Source organism: Phacochoerus africanus, chromosome 15 (assembly GCF_016906955.1).
Source record: "Phacochoerus africanus isolate WHEZ1 chromosome 15, ROS_Pafr_v1, whole genome shotgun sequence".
In the NCBI taxonomy this organism is placed as follows: Eukaryota; Metazoa; Chordata; class Mammalia; order Artiodactyla; family Suidae; genus Phacochoerus; species Phacochoerus africanus.
In genome coordinates, this window is record NC_062558.1 from 101,985,033 (window position 1) to 102,007,116 (window position 22,084).

The 22,084-nt window shown below is 43.6% G+C and overlaps 1 protein-coding gene and 1 long non-coding RNA gene across 4 annotated transcripts in view; one reads left to right on the top strand and one right to left on the bottom strand.

Annotated features, from left to right (window-relative positions):
- SLC16A12 (solute carrier family 16 member 12) overlaps positions 1-19,218 on the bottom strand; it is a 91,965-nt gene extending 72,747 nt beyond the window's left edge. The window contains exon 1 of one of the 2 annotated variants that reach the window (XM_047762724.1): positions 19,093-19,218. The gene's annotated coding sequence lies outside the window, so the exon portion shown is untranslated. The remainder of the gene's footprint in view (positions 1-19,092) is intronic. The other variant, XM_047762723.1, reaches the window with a different exon arrangement.
- Positions 19,219-19,239: 21 nt separating this feature from the next.
- The window catches only part of LOC125117032 (uncharacterized), a 56,035-nt gene continuing 53,190 nt past the window's right edge, over positions 19,240-22,084 (top strand). Inside the window, exons 1-2 of one of the 2 annotated variants that reach the window (XR_007132455.1) lie at positions 19,240-20,029; positions 21,051-21,102. This is a non-coding gene — a long non-coding RNA (uncharacterized LOC125117032). The remainder of the gene's footprint in view (positions 20,030-21,050; positions 21,103-22,084) is intronic. The other variant, XR_007132456.1, reaches the window with a different exon arrangement.

The following is a 22,084-nucleotide window of genomic DNA, read 5'->3' on the forward strand; positions in this document are numbered from 1 at the left end:
CCTAGCTTTCACCATTTGAAGGTTCTGCCAACAGAACTCCACCTAGAGAAGAAAAGAGTCTCCTAAAAAAAGAATTGATAAACGGAAACCTCAATTAAAGATTCAGGAGACCAGGAAAGGAAGCACTTGTGCCCTGTGACGCTAACAGTGCCCAACAGGAAGAAGAGAGACCCCTCTTCTTCCCTGGCAAGAGCTCAGCCAGTGAAAAGCCATGGACCCTTGTGTTCACCAGCACCCTCCTGACTTCCTGTCCCCCCCATAGAAGAGTTCTCGGAGATCTCCTCCTGGCTCAGCGGAAACGAATCTGTATAACATCTCTGTGGACGCAGGTTCGATCCCTGGCCTCACTCGGTGGATTGAGGATCTGGTGTTGCTGTGAGCTGTGGTGTAGGCTGCAGATGAGGCTTGGATCCCAAGTTGCTGTGGCTGTGGCAGAGGCCAGTGGCTATAGCTCCAAATCATCCCCTAGCCTGGGAATTTCCATATGCTGAGGGTGCGGCCCTAAAAGACAGAAAAGAAGAAGAAAAAGAAGAAAGAGTTCTCCTCTCTTTCTCTGGCTGTGTGGGGACTTGCACGTGGATTGCCATGGCCACAGACCACAAATTGTAATTCTCTGCTGATCGCAAATAAACCCATCTTTGTTAGAGAATTATCTGGCTGTCTGTTTGTTTAAGGCCAACAGTGTGAGTAATTGTTTTTAATCTGCTCTCATTACCTGCCATACCACCGGCACTAAGTGGCTTTGTCATTTCTCTTTAAAATACAGCACTTCTTTTGGATTAACATTCTGTTCAAGTTACAACAGTTTTGTGGCCAATCTGATGCTTCTAGTAATGGCTAGGAATTCACTAAATCCATAATAGGCAAACAGTTCTTGCCAAGGCCTGATTCAAGAAAAATTCAAATGTTTAAGAGCCATGTTTTAAAAATTCAAAATGAAAATAGCTTAGTGTCTTCTACTGGGAGAATGTGGAGATTAGAAACGTACATTTTCATAACCTACAACACCAAGTTTATTGAATAGAAAACTATTACTACTTGTTTAATCAGAAGTTCCTGTCCAGGCACCTCTACAAAATAACCCTGCAGGGGCAGGTGGGCAGTTTTCTTTCTTTCTTTCTTTCTTTCTTTCTTTCTTTTTTCTTTCTTTTTTTTTTTTAAGCAGAAGTTCCCAGGCCAGGGATCGAACCCACGCCACAACAGTGACCCAAGCCATAGCCGTGACAATGCTGGATCCTTTAACCGCTAGGCCACCAGGGAACTCCAGTTTTTCTGATTGTTGTTTCTATTTATGCAGAACTCTACCATTCACAATGTGGGTTATGGGGCATTACAGAATCTCCAAACCACTCCTCAAGGGATCGACCACACATGCCCACAACCCGAAAATAACAGAAATTGTACATTACCCCACAGACCTTAGAAACAGCCTTTCAAGAAAAAGGAAAAATTAAGAAACTCTAGGATATTAAATATATCTAGTGCTGATCACATCTTATTTCAGAAACATTAAAATGAGGAGGAAAGGCATTCCCTTTGTGTCTGAGTGGTTAACGAACCCAACTAGTATCCATGAGGATGCAGGTTTTATTCCTGGCCTTCCTCAGTGGGTTAAGGATCCGGTGTTGCCGTGAGCTGTGGTGTAGGTTGCAGATGTGGCTCGGGTCCCAAGTTGCTACGGCTGTGGTATAGGTTGGAAGCTGTAGCTCCAATTTGACCCCTAGCTCAGGAACTTCCATATGCCACAGGTGAGGCCATAAAAAGCAAAAAGCGAAAAGCAAAAAAAAAAAAAAAAATGAGGAGGAAAAACTGTGCACCTTAGACTTGGGGAACCTGAGACTAGACTCTTCTGATGAAAGTGACTTGCCCAAAGTCACTCCATGATTTGCCTGCAGGACTAGGATGGGGGCATCTAATTTCTTTCCCGAAACAGTAGCTGACCACCAATACATGCAGGCACTAGAAAAACAGAGATGAGCAAGAGGCAGCCCCGGGCTGTGGTCCCCACCTCTCACTGTCAGGGGCTCTGCTCCCTGCCTGGGCAAGGCAGGACAGTGCCAGGCAGAAAGCCAGAGCAGCACAAATCGCTTCCCTTTCCCCAAAGGGTTGACTGCCAGGACACTCCACTGCTGCTAAACCTGGGAGTATCCTAGTTCCCAGAGCCCAGCCCCTCAGCCTCACCCAGGTAGGTCTTGGAGAGGACAGTGAGTTCCTGAGCCCCACCTCTACCCTCTCAGCAGTCCTGGCTGCCTGAATAAAGGCATGTCTGGCTCCCTTAGGTGATCTATACCTGCAGAGAAGGTAGCCAGGAGCACCTCCCCCAACCCATTAGCTGTGCAAGCCTGGCGTGCTGCAGGAGGGAGTGGGGTACCTTTTATCCCCTTCTGTAAAGTCTGAATTATTTTAGATGTGATTTTGAAAATGCACATCTGGAAAAAAGAAGCCAAGAAAAGCAAATACAAAATGTGCAATTTGGGTACAGAAATGTTTGGGTTGAAATCCAGGCTCTCTGGTTGACTTGCTGTCTAACCAGGTCTCCATTCTGCCACAGCACTTGGTCTACCTCTCCCACAGTCCTAGTGACACTGTGTGATCAGTCTGTTAGTGGGTCCCTCCAGGTAGGGGTGGTCCCACTCTTTTCCTTTTATCATACATGACACATTCATGTTTAAAATTACCTCAGGAGGAGTTACTATTGTGGCTCAGTGGTTACAAACCTGACCAGCCTCCATGAGGATGTGTTTGACCCCTGGTCCTGCTCAGCGGGTTAAGGATCTGGCATTGCGATGAGCTGTGATGTAGGTCGAGGATGTGGCTCGGATCCGCATTGCTGTGGCTGTGGAATAGGTCAGCAGCTGTAGCTCCAATTCACCCCTAGCCTGGGAACTTCCACAGCTGTGGCCCTAAAAAGCAAAATAAATTAATTAATAAATAAAATTCCCTGGGAAAAATTACAGGCAAAGGACACGACTGACGTCGTATACACTCCACTCCCAAATACGATTTTTTAAAAATCCATCTAAGAATAAGGGCAGTTCCTTCCTCTGACTTCCTGCCACAACACAGCCTCATTCATCCGTGCACCTTGTGGGAGGGAGGGAGACTTGGAAAGAAGTATTTCAGGAACTGTTGAAGGAATTACATGGGGGGTAGAATCATAAGAATGAAAGGCTTTCTACTTCCTCTTCAACCTCAATAATAAATACTCCATGTTCACACTGAATCAGCAGAAATCAGTATCTCTCACTTCATTTTTCCCATCAGTTTATTCACAGGATGTCCCAGCATGAGAGCCAGAACCATGAATAAAAAGCAGATGTGTCTGAACAACAGGCCTTCAGGGAGTTGCTCTACATCCAGATCGAGAAACCTCATGAGCAGTAACTCACATTAAGGGGAGGATGAACCAAGATGCACAAGTTTAGTTTCTCCACTGGACTGTACAACTAGTAGGGAGGAACTGATATGGGCTGGATTTCCTCAAAACCCAGCATAGGCTGAGCCATTCAAACACCGTTTTTACAATTGCAAAGGGGGCCTGGGAAAAGTAAGTTAGGGGTATCAGAATGGTTCAGATTTTCTGGAAATAATTTATGATCCCAGGGACATAAAATAGCAGAATGAAAAAAACCCGTAATACCAAAATAACACGACAATTGTATCATTTTCACTACTCAAAATCCTTTCCTGAACCAATCAGATAACTCAAGTAAAAATTTCAAACTCTTTCACCCAGCTATTCTCCTTCAAAGAAACTAGTATAAGGATATAAACTAAAAGAGTTCACGCCACAGTGATGTTCAAAGCAGGGCAATTTGCAACATCGAAAAAGTGATGCCCGGGAATTCCCGTCGTGGCTCAGCAGAAACGAATCTGACTAGGAACCATGAGGTTGTGGGTTCAATCCCTGGCCTCACTCATTGGGTTAAGGATCCGGCGTTGCCGTGAGCTGTGGTGTAGGTCGCAGACGCAGCTCAGATCTGGCATTGCTATGGCTGTGGCATAGGCTGGCAGCTGCAGCTCCGACTGGACCTCTAGCCTGGGAACCTCCATATGCCGCAGGTGCGGCCCTTAAAAAAAAAAAAAAAAGTGATGCCCTATATATACTGATTTCATTACCTGATAGGTCTCTTGACCACAAAGCCTCAATACAATACAAATACAATCTTGGCCTCTTCATGAGGCTCAGATGACACAACATGTACAAGAACCTAATACACATTTGTAAATCTCTATTTCAAAAGTGTAATGCAAAAAAAAAAAAAAAAAAAGCTCTTATTTGGGAAAGAAACAATAGAAAGAAAAGCATCACGTATTCTAAAGGTACTTACACAACTGTGTTTTGCAAATCTCCAGTGCAGTGAGCCCTGAACTAATGAGCTAAAGACAATCAGTGGCAGATAACAGAGCAATTGTCAAAGGCCCCACAGCCATCTGCCACTATGTAGTCACAAAGGCCAAAACAATGGAACCGCTGGGTGAAACTGAGCCCACATCTGTTCACTATCCCTATCCTTGATCCTTGCTGTTGTGGATCTCGGCTTCACTGAAATCAGAAATAAAGTGTTTTGCAGAGTGCCTTGAGTGTGACGGTTGCTTGATTTGTATTTAGTGAGTAATAACCAGAATGCATGTAAGCCTGTAGCAAGTGCCTAGAACAACTAAATGCCTGGTAAACAAAGATCTATTATTCTTCTTAATCATTACCAATACCATTATTAAATAATTACCATTTGTATAGCTCCTTAAAGTTTACATAAAATGCTATTAACTCCCACAATGATCCTGTAAGAGCAAACAGTGGCTCACAGAAGTTGCTGATTTGTCCCAGTTCACACTGTCAGCAAATGCTGAAGTCAAGGACTTGACCATCATCCAAGGCTCTTTCCCCTTGACAAGTCTGGAATCTTTCAATGGCCTCAAGCCTTCTTTCCATCATGGAAGTGAGTACCAATATCCAGTCTTTCCCAAATGGCTAATCAAGAACTACGGTGATCCCGTTCCCCCGCCAGTCGGACTGACTTCAGGAAAGGGCAGTGATCCGATCCTTGGCAATGACTTAGGGAGATCCTGGGAAAGGTTTCCTCACTACTGAGGAGACCTGAAGACACAGCTTCTCTCCTTCCCCCGGATGTTCCTATCTCAATGTGACCCTGCAAATTCCTCTACCCATCTTGGGACTGTGGGGGGAGTCAGGCTGAGAATGAAAACAACACGGGGCAGGAAAAGAGCCAAGAGAAGAATCACAGAGGAACAAACGCAGAGCCAGACATTCCACTGCTGGACTTTCTACTATACAAAGGAATTTTTTTTCCTTACTAGCAAAGCCAGTCCAGGTTGGAGTTTCTGTTCCTCACACCCCAGAACATCCTACCTGATGCATTATCTACACATGGCACTTGGGTGTCAGATCCAGCATGCATATTTTTTTCTCCCTGTGTGTAGTAGCTCCTTATCTTCACATATGGGGATTTCTAAGCTTACATCATATATAATTTTGATTTCCTCAAAACCTAAACAGGCAGAAGAAAAAAGGAGACAGTGGCATGCACAGCTGTACAAAGGGAACATATATTGCTGGTTCCCATCCCATGGCTAACTATAGAAGCAGAGGACACCACACTGAGTCCCACGGAAGTTTCTGGCCCCTCTCCCACGACCCCCGCCCATATAAATCACAACAAAGCTCGACATCTGGAAGCCTGATGATCCTCAATTACCTCTCTCTGCCCAGAGAGTGTCCTACTGCACACGACCAGGAGAAAAGACAAAGGAAGGTGAAGCAAGAGGAAGAGATTTCATCAGAACACAGGTAGTCTTTTTCTTTTCAGGATGATAATGGCAGTTTGGCTAAAGCACTCAAAATTGTTTGTGGGAGTTCCCGTCGTGGCGCAGCGGAAACGAATCCAACTAGGAACCATGAGGTTCCAGGTTTGATCCTTGGCCTTGCTCCGTGGGTTAAGGATTCGGCATTGCCATGGGCTGTGGTGTAGGTCACAGACACAGCTTAGATCCCACATAGCTGTGGCTGTGGTGTAGGCCGGCAGCTGTAGCTCCAATTCAACCCCTAGCTTGGGAGCCTCCATACGCCGCGAGTGTGGCCCTTAAAAATAAAAAAAAAAAAAAATTGCTTGTGAAATGTGTTGTTTTGCCAATTGACACTTCAAATTCTTTTGTCAAAAATCACAGTGCAAAAGAGAAGCTATTCAACTGTTCTTTGACAAGGTTCTATTGAGACCACCAAGTGATTTCTGCTGCATGCCAGGTATCGGCTAACTTTTTGTATCTTTCCCTAAAACTATAATGTTCTTGATTTGCAGCTTTCTAAAGTCTGGACCAGTCCTTAGGGCTTCTCAGCACCATCCTCCCAGGAGAAGCGGGGACTAGTGAACATCCACCCAACATCTCTGTTGATCTCAGCCTTGCCCTTGACCTCGTGAGCTTTACCTCCAACCCATTTCACTGATGTACTCCCAAAGCCACATCATCCACATATCATCATCTGTGCCTACCCTCACTTTTGAAATGTAGAGTTGTTGTGAGAATTAAATATCTGTCTCTAAGCCCAACTTTCTACCCCGCCTCAAGTGTCCAGCTCCTCAACTCCCATTGCACCTGCTTTTCAACCTCCTTGAGCCCTTTTGCCCCTTGTTCCTCCATTTTCACCCATTCCATCAGCCTGTCCTGCTCTCCTTTTTCTTCTCCTTCAAGGCTAGAGTTCATGATCCACCACATCAATTTCTCTCTTTCCAGCACCCCCTATCCTTCCAAGGCACCAATCCCCAATTCCAAACCAATCCAAGTATGTCCACTCCTATAACAGGTAAGGCAAGTTTTGCTGGAGGAAATCTCTCAAACTTGCAGATTGACGGCACAGCATAATGATGATTTCCAACACAGGCTAAGTGCTCACAGTGACTCAGTAACAGTATACTGTACCAATTCCATAAACACATTGGTTATTGGTTATTCAAAATCTTAAGTATTTGACATACCTGCCGTTTCCAGCAAGAGAGCCTTGCATCCTGGTTCCGCCTCCTAGGGGCTGAACAATCTCAGGCAAGCAAGTGGCTTAACCTCATTTGTAAAATTAGGATAGTAATTCTATCTCTATGGGGTTGTTGCAAGAAATTAGTGAGTTAATATATGTAATTTTAAAAATGCATAGAGTGGAGAAAGTGTCCAAATCATGTCAGTTACTATTTTAGAGAGAATTGGGTCTTTGAATAAAATTTTCCCATTTCCTTTCCTTCAGTTCTTCCTCCAGTTTATTCACATCCACATGCATCCTTATTTCTTTTCAGCCTTTCTCAAGGAAAGATGCACCCACTTATATTTAATTTTCCAGTTAATATCCCATCTCCTCTTTTCTATAATTTAAGCTGGACCTTTACACTGGATCCTCTTTGACCTGTACATTTACTCCAGAGTCTCTCATCTTGAAAGCAGAAAGGAAGAATGGGAGAAAGGTAGGAAGGGAAAAGAAGCAAAGAGAAGGGGTGAGAATTCCACTCCAGGCTTACCACCCTTTCTAGCTACCGCCAATTACTTTCTTCCCTTCTTACCCCCTGCCTCTTTAGAACCTGTCTACACTGAGCGTCTGTCTCCTCACCTCTTTTTTCATTCCCATCTCCATGGAGTGGAATTTGCCACCTGCCTCCATTCACACCATTCAAGCTGTTTTTGACATTATCAGCAATGGCTCCTAATTGCCAGTGGTAGCTCTGCCATCCTTAATGAACTCACCCCTCTGTAGCAACTGGACCTGCTGACCTCTCTCTCATTCCTGAACTCTTTCGCCCCTGGATTTCCACAACAGGAGTCTCAACAGGAATCTCACCCATTGAGCCTCCCTTCCCTCAGACCCATGCCTCTTACTTCTTTTGCTAGATCCTTCTTCCTCTGACCTCTCATTTCTAATGAAGACCCCCTCATTAGAAATCATTAGAAATGATGTCGTTTAGAAATGAAGCCCAATTAAAAATTAACTGTTTGAAATAGACTCACAGACATAGAGAAAACTTATGATTTGTTGAAGAGAGGGGGAAGAGCTAAATTAGGAGAGGGGATAGGGAAGGGAGGAGGGGGAGGAGACAAATTAGGAGCTCCGGATTAACATATACATAAAATAGATAAACAGTAAGGGCCTACAGGATAACACAAGGAACCAATTCGATATCTTGTCATAACCTATAATGGAAAAGAATCTGAAAAAGAATGGATATATGTATAACTAAATCACTTTGCTGTACACCTGAAACTAACACAACATTGTAAGTTAACTTTATTTCCATGTTAAAAATTGGTTTAAAAAAAACAGCAAGGACTTCCTGTCGTGGCACAGCAGAAATGAATCCGACTAGGAACCACAAGGTTGCTGGTTCAATCCCTTGCTCAATGGGTTAGGGATCCGGTGTTGCTGTGAGCTGTGGTGTGGGTTGAAGATGCGGCTCGGATCCCAAGTTGCTGTAGCTGTGGTGTAGGCCAGCAGCTACAGCTCTGATTTGACCCTTAGCCTGGAAGCCTCCATATGCCATGGGTATGGCCCTAAAAAGGAAGAAGAAAAAGAAAGAAAAAATAAATTTAAAAACAGCAAAAAAAAAAAAAAAAGGAAACACAGCAAGTTTTAGGACCAAATCTAGTCCTACTCCACTCTTCTGTTTAAAAGCCTTCAAGGATTATTCTTAGAGGCCAAAGCAAAATCGAAGCTCCCTGTCCCTCAGGGTGATACTCAAAACCACAAATGATCTAGCTCTTGCCTGCTCTTCTGGCATCTACGTGGCCACTTACATACCCGGCGCATCAGCCACAGCAAACTACCTGAAGAACCATGTGGTTCTTTCACTCCACAGTGTACTTTCCCACCTCATTGCCTTTGTACCTATTGCTCTTGCTGCCTAGAACACCCTTCCTCTGGTTGTTCGCCTCAGGAATTTCTACATTTAATTGTTTGACCAATCTAGGCATCGTTAAATGCCTCTGGCTCTAAACTCCCACAGAGAAGTCGTTTCTGGGGCTCATCATGGTGCTGTGATTCTTTGTCCACACCCCTGTCTCCCCTAGGAGAGTGGAAGCCTTTGCATAAGAAGCCTGCCTACTCCCTGTGAGCCTTCAGCATTGGGGGCAGCCTGGGTACTCAGCCTAGTGAAAAGGTAGACTCACTGAGTTATTTCAACATTGTTTAATCATGATATTATTTTATTAGTGACTTTAAAGGTAATTCATTCTATTTCATCAAATGCTTCTTCCCTAGAAGAGACTATTTGAGACTATTAAAAGGATCAAAGGCTAGGAGCTTCCTGGTGGCCTAGAGATTAAGGATCTGGAGTGGTCACTGCTCGATTCTGGCTCAGGTTCGCTCCCTGGCCTGGAAACATCCCCATGCTATGGGCACAGCCAGAACAAACAAACAAAAAAACTATAAAAAGCTAAATTGAAACTTTACCATTCAGGTAAATAGCTATATTTGGAACTAATTAGGTATACTGTCGTGCAAGAATTTATAAAGAAAGCAGAATGTGCCAGGACACTTCTGAGATGCCAGTTTGTGTGCATCAAATAAATGAATGTCATCTGAAATTTTATTCAGAACTTCAACTCAAATAAAATTGGGATATATGGTTACCTGTATTTTATCTTGTTTGAATGTGGAAAATAATCAAAGAAGACAAGACAACCTAAAAAAATAAAAAGGAGAGAAAAATGGGGGGGGCAGTTCCTGTTGTGGGGCAGCAGAAATGAATCCGACTAGCATCCATGGGGATGTAGGTTCAATCCCTGGCCTCACTCAGTGGGCCGGGGATCTGGCATTACCATGAGCTGTGCTGTAGGTCACAGGTGAAGCTCGCCTCCAGTGTTGCTGTGGCTGTGGTGAAGGCCAACAGCTACAGCTCCGATTCAATCTCTACTAGCCTGGGAACTTCCACATGCCATGGGTGTGGCCCCAAAAAAGAAAAGAAAAATGTGTGGGGCTTAATTTTGGATGCAATGACCAGTCTCATTATCATTGGAACATGCTAACTATTAAGTGAAATATTTTTTGACAGTATCTTATTTATAATTATTTATTTATTCTTTACCTGGGCACTTTGACTTTTTCTAAGAATGTTTATGAACGTTTTCATTAAGTTAGTACATTGTTCCCTGCTGACCTTGTAACTAAATTTGCCAAACAGCTGGCCAGCACTGAGGGCAGGGTCTGTGTCAATGAAACGAAAAGAAGCAAAGCTTCAGTCTCAGGCAGAATGGACCTTACCCCTGGGTTCACTGGGATCACACCCAGAACCTAGCAGTTACTGCTCTGATTCCAAACAAGAAAATGAAGACATGGGGGAAGTGTCTGGATTTTAAAAGTCAAGAAACCACAATACTTCTTAAATCATTTTATGCCAAAAAATGCCACAATGGGTGTCTACACCGCCATATCCATTAGCTAACCACTCAGCTTTTATCTTCTCATTCTGCACGTGAATACCCATATAGAAAGAGCCCTACAGTTTTGTGCAGGATGTAGCATTTTTGAAGAGGAGATCTTCCCTGGCTGGCTTCCACAGCCTATCCTCTGACCCTACCAGGCTGCCCCCCAACCCCACCCACACATCTACATACACTCAGGCTCCAACTCTTCCAATAGTTCTGCACAAGCATATGTGTGCAAATAGCAAATTAAAATATAAAAAGGAAACAGCCTTGACCAATGTGTACTGGGTTAATGTGAGTAGAGAAGAGGGTACCTGACCTAGCACAGCTATTCCCCAGGATTTTATCTTTGACTCTCTGTAATACTCCCTGTGGGTAACTAGTTACACACACACACAACTTAACTGAGTCTCTATGTGGATAGCTCCCAATCTATATTTCTTTTTTTTTTTCTTTCACTTTACAGCCATACCCTCGGCATATGGAAGTCTCCGGGCTAGAGGTCCAATCAGAGCTGCAGCTGCCAGCCAACACCACAGCCACAGCAATACGGGATCTGAGTTGCATCTGCAAACTATACCACAGCTTTTGCCAATGCCGGATCCTTAACCCCCTGAGCAAGGCCAGGATCAAACCCGCATTCTCCCAAAGACAACGTCAGGTTCTTAACCTGCTGAGCCATGGTGGGAGCTCCCAATTGATATTTCTTGCTCAGAATATCTAACTGCTCATTTGGCTCTCTCTCCCCACAAGTTTGAAGGATATAAAGTTAATAAGACCCAAATCTTTCCACACTTTTTCAACACAGATGTACAGTAGGAGCTAGAAACAATTAGCCGCTACCAGAACCACATAAACCAAATTTGTCAGGGAAAGAAAAGCAGAAACTTAGAAACATGTGGCCTAGGCATTTACAAACTTGTTTTCACCAAGACATCCTTTGTTCAAATAAAATCTTGCTGGGAAACCCAAAATGTGAAATCAAGAACAGCCCACCTACCTGGGTTGCAGAAGAGACCCCTGAAAGGATTCCGGATTCCTTTCCCCGCCCCACAGTCCCCATGCCCTGTAACAGCCCCAGAAGCTCCTTGAAAATCCCAGAAATCTGCAAAACATGGTTCAAAACCTAGCAGTCAAGACCCATGACGCTGCTATTTTTAATACAAAAGAAATCAACAGTAAAAGCACAATCTTGGAAAGCTAACTGGTAACTTTGGGTAAAAATTTCTCTAAGTATTAAAAATAAAAGAACAAACATTAAAAATAAAGACAGTTCAAAGAAGTACTCTAGACCTCTTTTTTGAGTTCTATGTCTACCACTTCACCATATTTTCTCAAAGACAGTCTATCCCAAAGATGAGGAAATACCTAAAATTAGTCATATTTTGTTTAAGTCACACAAGACCAGGTTTAAACTGCTTTCTTCCTCAGATGAGTCCCACAGAGTATATTTCTTATACGAAGTCCTATATTTTCAAAATCAATTTGGTACAATTAAATAAAAGGAAAAGGACCCAGAAGCAAATTTGAGCATTAGGATTAACAACTCAACCAGCTTAAGGAAACACATAATAAACAAGGACATACCTCTAAGTTACTATAGAGGAAACACACCCTTATAGAGGGAAACCCCAACTTACTCTCCTCAAGAAATATATCTATATGATACCACAATCAACAAGATCACGAAACAAGTTGGACAGCTGACTGGTTGGTTGACTATGATGATACCAATTTGGTTGCTTTGGTTATCATGACACGGCCCGGACATAACCTCAGTGAATCCCACAGAGGAGAAAAAAAAAAAATCAATGGAAATCCACCCAACCATTGGAAAAGCTTCCCATATACTAAGTGGACACTGTATAGAGAAATTACAAAAAACAAACAAACAAACAAACAAAAACTTCAGAAAAAAAGGATCACGTTTAAGTTTTTCATCAGATATGACAAAAAGATCCTACACCAACCATTTGTTTCAATAAAATTTACTCCGAAAAAGCATAAAATGATGAGGTATTAGATCAGTGGCTCTCAACCCTGGCTAGCCAGGAGATTCACCAGGGGAGCTTTAAAAATTCCTGTTGCTGGGGAGTTCCCGTCATGGCTCAGTGGTTAACGAATCTGACTAGGAAACATGAGGTTGCGGGTTCAATCCCTGGCCTCGCTCAGTGGGTTAAGGATCCGGAGTTGCCCGTGAGCTATGGTGTAGTTTGCAGATGTAGTTCAGATCCCGAGTTGCTGTGGCCCTGGCGTAGGCCAGCAGCTACAGCTCCGATTGGACCCCTAGCCTGGGAACCTCCATATGCCGAGGGAGAGGCCTAAGAAATGGCAAAAAGACAACAACAACAACAAAAAATTTCTGATGCTGGGAATTCCCGTTGTGGCTCAGCAGAAACAAATCTGACTAGTTTCCATGAGGATGCAGGTTTGATCCCTGGCCTTGCTCAGTGGATTAAGGATCCAGCGCCATGAGCTGTGGTTGCAGACATGGCTCGGATCTGGTGTTGCTGTGACTGTGGGGTAGGCCTACAGCTCCAATTTGACCCCTAGCCTGGGAACCTCCATACGCCTCAGGTGCAGCCCTACTAAAAAAAAAAAAAAAAAAAAAAATTTCTTTAATCTGAGAAAAAATTTCTTTAATCTGAGTAAAAATTCCTGATGTTCTAGATCTATCCCAGTCCTATTGAATTGGAAATCTTGAGGGTGAATCCTTGGCACCAATATTTTCTTTTCCTTCCTCAGGCAATTTTAACGTGTTGCCAGGGTTGAGGACCCTGATATAGTATTGTTTACATAAACTTTCGATATTTTTAAAAATTTATTTTATTGGAGTATAGCTGATTTAAATGTTGTGTTAATTTCCACTGTACAGTTAAGTGATTCAGTTTTACATAGATATGAATTCCTTTTCATATTCTTTTCCACTATGGTTTATCATAGGTTTCACATGGGATAAACAATAATGGAAAATGAACATAGTTCCCTGTGCTCTATGATAGAACTTTATGTTTATTTATTCTATATATGATAGTTTGCATCTGCTAATTCCAACTCCCAATTCATCCCTCCTCCACCCCAATATAACCATGAATCCACTGATCAACAGAGTTGTCGAATACCAATCTGAATGAACCACTCCTTTTTGATAGCATCGATGGTTGTGAGTTTGACTCCCCCTTTCCATGATGGTAATAACGGTGGTTAAGGCTGCTTTTTGCTAGTTGTCTGATTGACTATATCTGACTAAAAATGCAGCACTCTCTTCTTTAAAGAAGATCTAACTCTGTTCTGAGCGTGGGTTTGGAAAAGGTTTTTGGTAGTTCCTTCAAGGGCTGTGCATGCCATTGTTTTAAAACAGAACCAAAATGGCTATTTTAAGAAATACAGCTGGTTTCGTTGATAAATATAAGCTCACTTCCATGAAAAGTATTTCATCAAAAAAAATGTAGAATTACAACAGTAGTGGTTGCCCTCGCCCCCAAATAAGTAATGATGGCCTTAATCTGTAACACATTAAGTAAACCAGAAAATAGTGAATCATGCTCAAAAATATTCTGAAGAATTATAAAGCCTACAAATGTTTAAGTATGGGTAAAGTTAAGATGTTTTAAGTAGCTACTTTGTTTACATACGTGAACCAGGGAGCCATAAGACAGTTTGAAGGGAAATGGGGTGTGATTTTTAAATGGTGATTTACAAGCTTGAAAACTAGGTTCAAGTCTTCTCTATAATTTTAGGGACTGATATGACATCCATAAGAGGGGCTCATAAATATGGAACTTCTCTTCAGAGCCAGAAGGATGAGCTATTTTCAAGATGCGCCAGGGTACCCTAAGAAATTGAAACATTAACTCTTCTAACTGAAGCTGTCGGAAGTCAATAAAAGCAGAGTCAAAAAGTATATACATCATGTCTCAAACATTTTATTTCAATTTTAGTCACATACGTAAAAGTCAAATCATCCACAAATCTTCAGATATCAGGTCACCACTGCAGTTCTGTGTTGCCTTTCTTGGTTACATTATGCCCAGATCTCCTCCTTCCAATTCTAAATGCACTTGTACCTTAAAGGCACTTGTGAAAAAAACTTGAGGGCAAAATCTTCCTAGTTTTTTTTTTTAACTACAGTTTTCCAATTTTTTTACAGCTATCTATTCTATACCTGGGGAACCGAAGTTTGCTAATTTTTTTTTTTTTTTTTGCTTTTTTAGGGCCACACCCACAGCACATGGAAGTTCCCAGGCTAGGGCTCAAATCGGAGCTGTAGCTTCTGGCCTACACCACAGTCACAGCAACTGGGGACCTGAGCCACATCTTCGACCTGCACCACAGCTCACGGCAATGCCAGATCCTTAAACCACTGAGTGAGGCCAGGGATCAAACCCACATCTTTATGGATACTAGTCAGGTTCTTTACCACTGTGCCACCATGGGAACTCCCCTTATGACCGTTTTTAAAGTTAAGATAAAATTCACTACTTTAATCATCTTTAACTTTAAAACTCAGTGGTTATTAGTAACTTCATAATGATGTAAAACCATCACCACTGTTGAATTCCAGAACCCAGTGATCACCCCAAAAAGAAACCCTGTACCCATTTACCATTCATTCTCAATACCACCCCCATCCCATAACCTGGCAACCACAAAGCTAGGTCTTATCTCTACGCATTTGCCTATTGTGGATATTTCATATAAATGGAATCACGCATGTGGTCTTTTGTGTCTACTTTCTTTCACTTAACATTTTCATGGTTCATCCGGGTTGTAGCTTGTTGATACTGTTTTTTAATATGGCTTATTTTTATAAGTCTATATGGCAATCAACTTAGTGTTCATAGATATGGCATTCTTTATTTAGTGCTCCCATTATATCAGTTTATGTAATATTTAATTAAATTGCAAAATTACAAGAGCAAGTAAATAAGACTGTGACCAGACACCACTCTATGTGTGCACCTGAGCCTATAAAAGCAAAGTACACCAGTTTATTATGATGACAGTTATTTGCTACGGCGGCCTCTGTGCTCTAAGCTACAACCAGTACATGTTTCCAAGGGAAAAGAGAGTTGACCCTTGAGTTGGTCGGTTCTCCATTACCTAGGATGGAGCGGTATGCATGCAGAAGGTGTAAAGATGGTGTCTATTAGACAGCCCAACACAGCCTCAACTGTCCCCTAAAGGAAGACTTCCATATGTCCATTCTTCAAAAGAAGCAACGATGTGTTCCCATAAAGATGGGGATACCCTTCTATACCTAGATAACAGCTTTACTACCTCACCTGCCTTTCAAAGGTCAGCTCAAACATGTCCTCCTCTATAAAATCTTCCCTAAGCCTTGACTCCTCACAGTGCCTGCGTGTCCTCTCTCCTTGCTTTTAATTTCCAAAGTAATTATCTATCGCTTACAGTGGTTATAACTGGTATTATATAGCTAGTTACATAATGTCCTTTCTTCCATATGATGCCTAAGCTGCTTCAGAATAGATTTTGTGTTTTGACATCCCCTACAACCACCGGCACAAGAAAAGAGGGCGCAAGCCACAATCTGCACAAATCTGAAATGAGAAGTTCAATAAATATTTATTAAGTAAATAACGAATGACCACATTGATTAAATTATTAATTAATGGTGTGTAAATTGCCACCTGGCTATACAGCAACACGCCTCTTCAATGTGCAGTAAAAGGGGGGTGGGAGGGATGAGAATCTGATGGGCAGAGTGGTAGGCAAAGGAAGAAAATCAACTCCTTTGGGTGCCTAGCAGCTATCGGAAAACATGACTCTCCCCCAAGCGCTTAACAGAGATCACTTTCAAACAGGATATGGTTAGATAATGATATTTCCCGATATCCTTTGATGTCAAACAAATTAAAAACAGACAGAAAATCTTTATGCTCAAAATCTCCAGTGTCTTCAAGTGTGGGTTTGGTTTTTCTCCATTAAATTACTAGACCATCTGAGTGAGTTTTTCGATATTCTAGAAAGGTGCTCATAAGAACAGAGATTCCAAATTGGCGATTTTTAAAAGCAAAGCAATTGGTTAGGTAAGGAATGCATAAACAACCGCGAAAGCTGCACTGAATACTTTTTTTGGCTGTATGCGACTGAAAAACTGCCAAGTTCATTTTGATAAGCCTTTGTTAGAAACAATAAACATGCCTAAGCTTGCAAACCATGCCACTTTGAAAATAAAAGCAATTGAGAGAATTAGAAAATGTTTAAAATGTCTGATTAAAAAGAATCCATTCTGTGGTAATGGATTGACCAATAAGTCACAATGCTGGGCTGTCTATTAATATGGAAGGGAGGGGGGGACAAAATGTAAAGTGAGACAAAATAAAAGCAGATCACCATCTTCATAAATAAATAAGAAGCTACATCTTAAAACTAATACAATTTTTAGTCTGCAACACTGACATGGGGGCACCAACGCTATTGAGAAAACTAATCCTCTCAGCCTTCATTAAGTTCGATGTCACAACAAGGTCCTTGCACCAAAGGAAATGTAATTTCAGGGACTCCAAAAGAACATACATAAAATAACCAAACGTGGGAACTTCTATTCATGTAGAGTTCTCATCCATCAGTTCGTTAAAGTCAAAATAACTTTATCTGAATTTTCCATGATTATAAAATCAGCAAAATCACCGGATTCCAAGGAAGATAATTTGGAATATTTATGGTCATTTCCCTACTTTAAACAAAACTGAAATTCTCTTCTCTCTGCCAAACAAAACTCTGGAAAAGTTCTAGTGAAAACCGTAACTTGAGGTCCATAGGATCAAAGTTCTTTGTTTCGTTCACTGACAAAACTCAAGTGAACAGAACAGCACTGAGCATATAGCAGGCATTCAGTAAATACCTTTAAACTAAACTGAAAAACAGTTTTTTAAAAAGGCAATGTACTACTAAAACGCTAAGTAAGTCTGTTTGAAATTTCTTTCTCAGCTTTGTTATAGGTCATGGTGTTAGTCACAACAGACAAATTGTCCTCATATAAGCCACTTTTCTCAAGCCTGCTCCAAAGTCACAAATCACACTTTTAACTCTAAACAATCATCACCACAGGGAGGTAAAAATCAGAAGAGACTCCAAGGAGGGATGAGGGTAAATTTTGTCCAACTGTTTTGATTACTTTTCTTCTCTTGGAAGGTCACCTGGGATGTATTTGCATATTCATCTTCTCATAAGAGGAATGTATTATATAAAATTATGGGTTTGCATTTTTTTTAATTATACTACAAAAGTGATTTAACTAACCTCTCATCTATTTCAGAATCCCACCAGTTTTTTTTTTTAAGACAGATAAAGAAAAAAAATAAGAACAGGAAAATGATATGATTAAGTGATTCTAGTCATCATTTTTGTTCAAAATGCCTAGAAGCAACATGCTTTGAAAAATGAATTGAGTCGGAGAGAGAGGGCCTGGATTCTGGTGTGGCTCCATCACTAATGAGTTTAACCAAATCTTGCAGGAAACTCAGCTTCCCTGGCTGGAGTTGAAGAGTTTGACTGGATGATCTCTAAAAACCTTTACAATCCCCAAGATCCTGTTATTCTAAGTGACCAAATCCAGTCACTTATCACTCCTCGGGAGAGTCAGACGCCATCTGCCTAGTTTGGCATAACATGGTGATCTCTGATACCCTTGGAGATAGTGGGGTTTTAAATTTGGAAGTCTGAAGACTTTCCTCCTGGGTTAAGCTGATGGAGCCACCAGAATGCCCAGCTCTCGAGCAAAGGAAACATTAAGTTGAACTAATTCTGAGTCCCTTCAGAATGGAAGGCTTAAACCAGTGTCCTACCAGGTCCCAGCTGACTCAACACTTTGTTTTTTGTTTGTTTGTTTTGTTTGTTTGTTTTTAAGGAAAAAAATAAGTTACAAGAGGTTCAGAAAGTTGATTTGTGAAACCCAAAGGCTAACCAAATAGCCCAGGACTTGCTGGAATTGTGCTTTTAAATTTTGCCACGAATACCTTTCCCTGAGTCTGCACTACAGATATCACTGATTTTCTTTAAGGTCAAGAAGCAACAAAGAAATTAAGTCAATTGAAGGTTTTGCGCCCCCCCCCCCCCATGAGGGACATGAGGAAGAGTTAAAAAGAAAGAAAGAAGATACTCTGGACACGTAATCCAGAAGAAAGGCAGTCTCCCCTGCCTGAGAAGTCTGCATTTGGAAACCCCAGGAGATGAGGATCAAAGCCGATCCCTCTCCAGCCACCTGCCCAGAAACTGCCCGAGAGCCGGCCCTACGTAGTCGGGGCCAGTGGGCACGTGTCTCCCGCCTGACCCAAAAGGCGCTTGGAGGGACCGGGTTGCGCTGGCGGGCTCCCCCAGCGTCTCCGGGCGCCGGGGCGGAGGGGAGCCAAGGGAGCGCCCTCAGCCAACCTCCGCCCACCCAGCCCTAGAGCCCGCCGCCCAAGCGCAGGATGCCCAGGTCACCTGAGCCACTGCGTCCTCTGCACAGCCGAGCCGGGAAGCAGGCAGGGGGTGAGCCGGGGGGGATCCCCGGCCTGCGCGCTGGGGATCCGGGCGCCAGAGTGGCCGGCCAGAAGACTGCGCCCCAGCAGCCCGGCGGGCCAGGCTCCAGTGCTCCGCTGCCCGCCCAGACCTTGCAGACCCCCTGTCCGCCCTTCCCCTGCCCGCCGGGCCCCGCCACATGCTCACCTCGCGTGGACCGCTGCAGCCCGGGCGGTGGCGCGCGGACATGCCCCCGGGGCGCACCCAGCGTGCCGCGTGCCCGCGCGGTGGCCCCTTCCCCAGCCCCAGGCTCCGCGGTCCGCGCTTCGGAAGGGCGGGGAGCCGACGGGGCGGAGGCACGGGCGGGGCAGGAGCTGGGGGCCCCCCCGCAGGCCGTGCGGGAGGCGGAGAGCGTGGAGGGGAGAATTGCAGTGCTCGACTCCCCCCGAAATGCACCGGCAAGTTCAGCGCCCCCAGCTATGCCGTGGACTCTCTGCCCCTCGGGTGAATGGACTTATCACCGGGCTCCGCACTACGTCCGGCGCCCTGGCGAGTGGTGAGGGGCGCGTGGGAGGAGGGCCGCCCCGCGGTTATGTAATAGACCGGCCCGCTGTGACCCGAGCAAACTCGCTTGGGGGCTGCCCGACCCTCTTGGGGAACAGCCGTGCGTGCCCGCGACCCAGGCGAGCAGTGGAGGGCCAGTGTTCTCAAAAAGAACTTTCCCCTGCAGGGTCGAAGAGCGAGCTCTGGAGAAGGTATCCAAGGGCTCCCTGAGGTGTATTTGGCAGGGGTCTAGTCTCTGCCAGCCAGCCCGTCCCGTTTCACAGCACAGGAAACAGGCCGCCAAGCGTTAAAGCGCCGTCTCTTGGAGTAAGGTGGACCTAGATTCAGTGTTTCTGAAAACCTCGGGACCTTAGGCAAGTTACTTAAATCTCTGAGCCTCAGTTTCTTCACCTGCAAAACGGCAATAGTAATTGTCCACTTCCTGTGGTTGCTGAGGCTAAAATGAGTGAGGCGCAGATTGCACGCCCCCAGTAAAAGGTACTGCCCTTGATTGTGCGAAGATTCGCCCTACTCCCCTTAGAGTCAGCTGTCTCCCTGGCTTGACGAAGGAGCTACCGGAGACCACCAAGAGGCACCCCAGGTAACCTTCCTGTAAATTATGCTCCCTGTCAGGAGCAAAGTCTCCGGAACTGACTACGTCTGATTTTAACTTCTTGGGGTCGACATGGTTGCTACTCACTGTCATCATCTGGGACTTTGCTTGAAATGCAAAACCTCAGGCCCAACCCCAGGAGGCTTCTAACAAGAATCCGTAGGTGGTTCAGTCGGTTGTATGTCAAAGTTTCAAAATGAATTCGACCTTTTGGAAAATTTGAGAAGGGGGCTAGAAAGTTACTGTGCTGCTCAGTGGCCACATAGTACCTTAGGGTATTTTTAAAATAGACTACAAAAGCCCTTCCTCATTTTACACTCTGGCTGTTCTGTCCCTTCCTCTCTCCTCCTTCTCCTGCTCTTTCACTATAAATCTGGATCGAGGTCCTCTTTTCACTTGCAAAATCCTCTAGGTTACTTGTAAGTAATGATTAGTGAAGTTGGTCTAAAACACACAGAAGAATTAGCAAATATGACTTGTAAAAGAATTCATTAGCATTCAAAAGGGACTTAAAATATTAAGGCAGTGGTGAGCTCCGGGCTCTCATCTGTGAAGGTCTTTAGGTTAAAGGCTTGAATACCTTTGCGAGTCAGAAAAATTCTCTTAGTTAAACATTGTTGTGGGTGGCAAAGAAGCCCCACTTTACATTTAAATAATGTAGGACAACTAGTTCCTTTCAAAAGTTTTGAAGAATAGAAAAAAACTTCGCAGGCTTTCTTCCCTCTAAGTCACTAGTTATAGGGGCTCTAGCAAAGCCCAAAGCAATTGTTTTATTTTATTTTTTGTTTGTTTGTTTGTTTATTGTCTTTTTAGGGCCATACCTGCAGCATATGGAAGTTCCCAGGCTAGGAGTCGAATCAGCGCTTCAACCTACACTGTGGCTCATGGCAACACTGGATTAACTAGTATCCTTGGATACTAGTCGGGTTCATTATCCCTGAGCCACAACGGGAACTCCCCCAAAGCATTTCTTTTAGGTCACTGAATGCTGTGTGTTTGCGTTGTTCAGATTAGGTTCGGCCGATCCTATCTCTGGCAGAATGATTTTCATCTTTTGAGAGGTGAGTTAATTGTGGATTGTTGATGCTCGTGCTGATAGTGCCTGATAAAGAAGGTTACTCCCATCTGCCTTTCCCTTGTCCCCTCCCCCACCCAAGGCTGCTGAACAAGCTGGTGCCATGGGGAGGTAGAACAGGGGAAGATGGAATGAGGCGAGGAACCTCCTTTCTGTGAGGCTGGAGGGTCAGAGGAGCTGGGAAGGGGAGGAGAAACCCTCCTGCTTGTCTTGGAATCCAACCAGGGAAGAAGGAGGAAATGCAACATTTCTCCCAAACAGCACTATCCAAAAGAATTTTCTGCAATGATGGAAATGTTTACACAGTCCAAAATGGCTATTAAAATGTGGCTGTTTACATTTAAATTTTAATTAAAATTCAGGCTTTTTGTGTGTTGGTTTCTTAGTGCTAGTCTATTGCAATAACCACTTTTCAAGTGCCCTGTACTGATGGGCAGCTAGTAGCTACCATACTGGACAGCATATAAGACATTTCCTTCATCATGGGAAGTTCAATGGGACAGCGGTGCCTAGATGCCAGGATTGGAGTGAGAAGGTGAGCCCAGATATTTCAGCCTTTCCAAATTCTAGTCAGAATCTCATCTGTCCTAAGGTACCTAAAGGAGGTGATAATTAAACCTAGGCCATTGAGTCCTTGTGAGACTCAAAATGAGATAATGCATAGAATGCACTGAATGCCATGCCCTGCACGTTGGAAATGTGCAAAAAATCTTAACCAGTATTAGTATTAATAGTCATTGTATATTTTAAAAAGTTGGGGTGACCCAGTACTACAGTTGCATTAATATCAGTTAAATAACCTTTGGCCGATGTTGTCAGCCACTCTGGTACTTCAACTGCCTTTTTTTTTCCTTTCTTTTTTTTGGGGGGGGTGGCACCCCCATGGCATGTGGAAATTCCCAGGCTAGGGGTTGAATCAGAACGATGGCCACCAGCCTATACCACAGCCACAGCAACATGGAATCCAA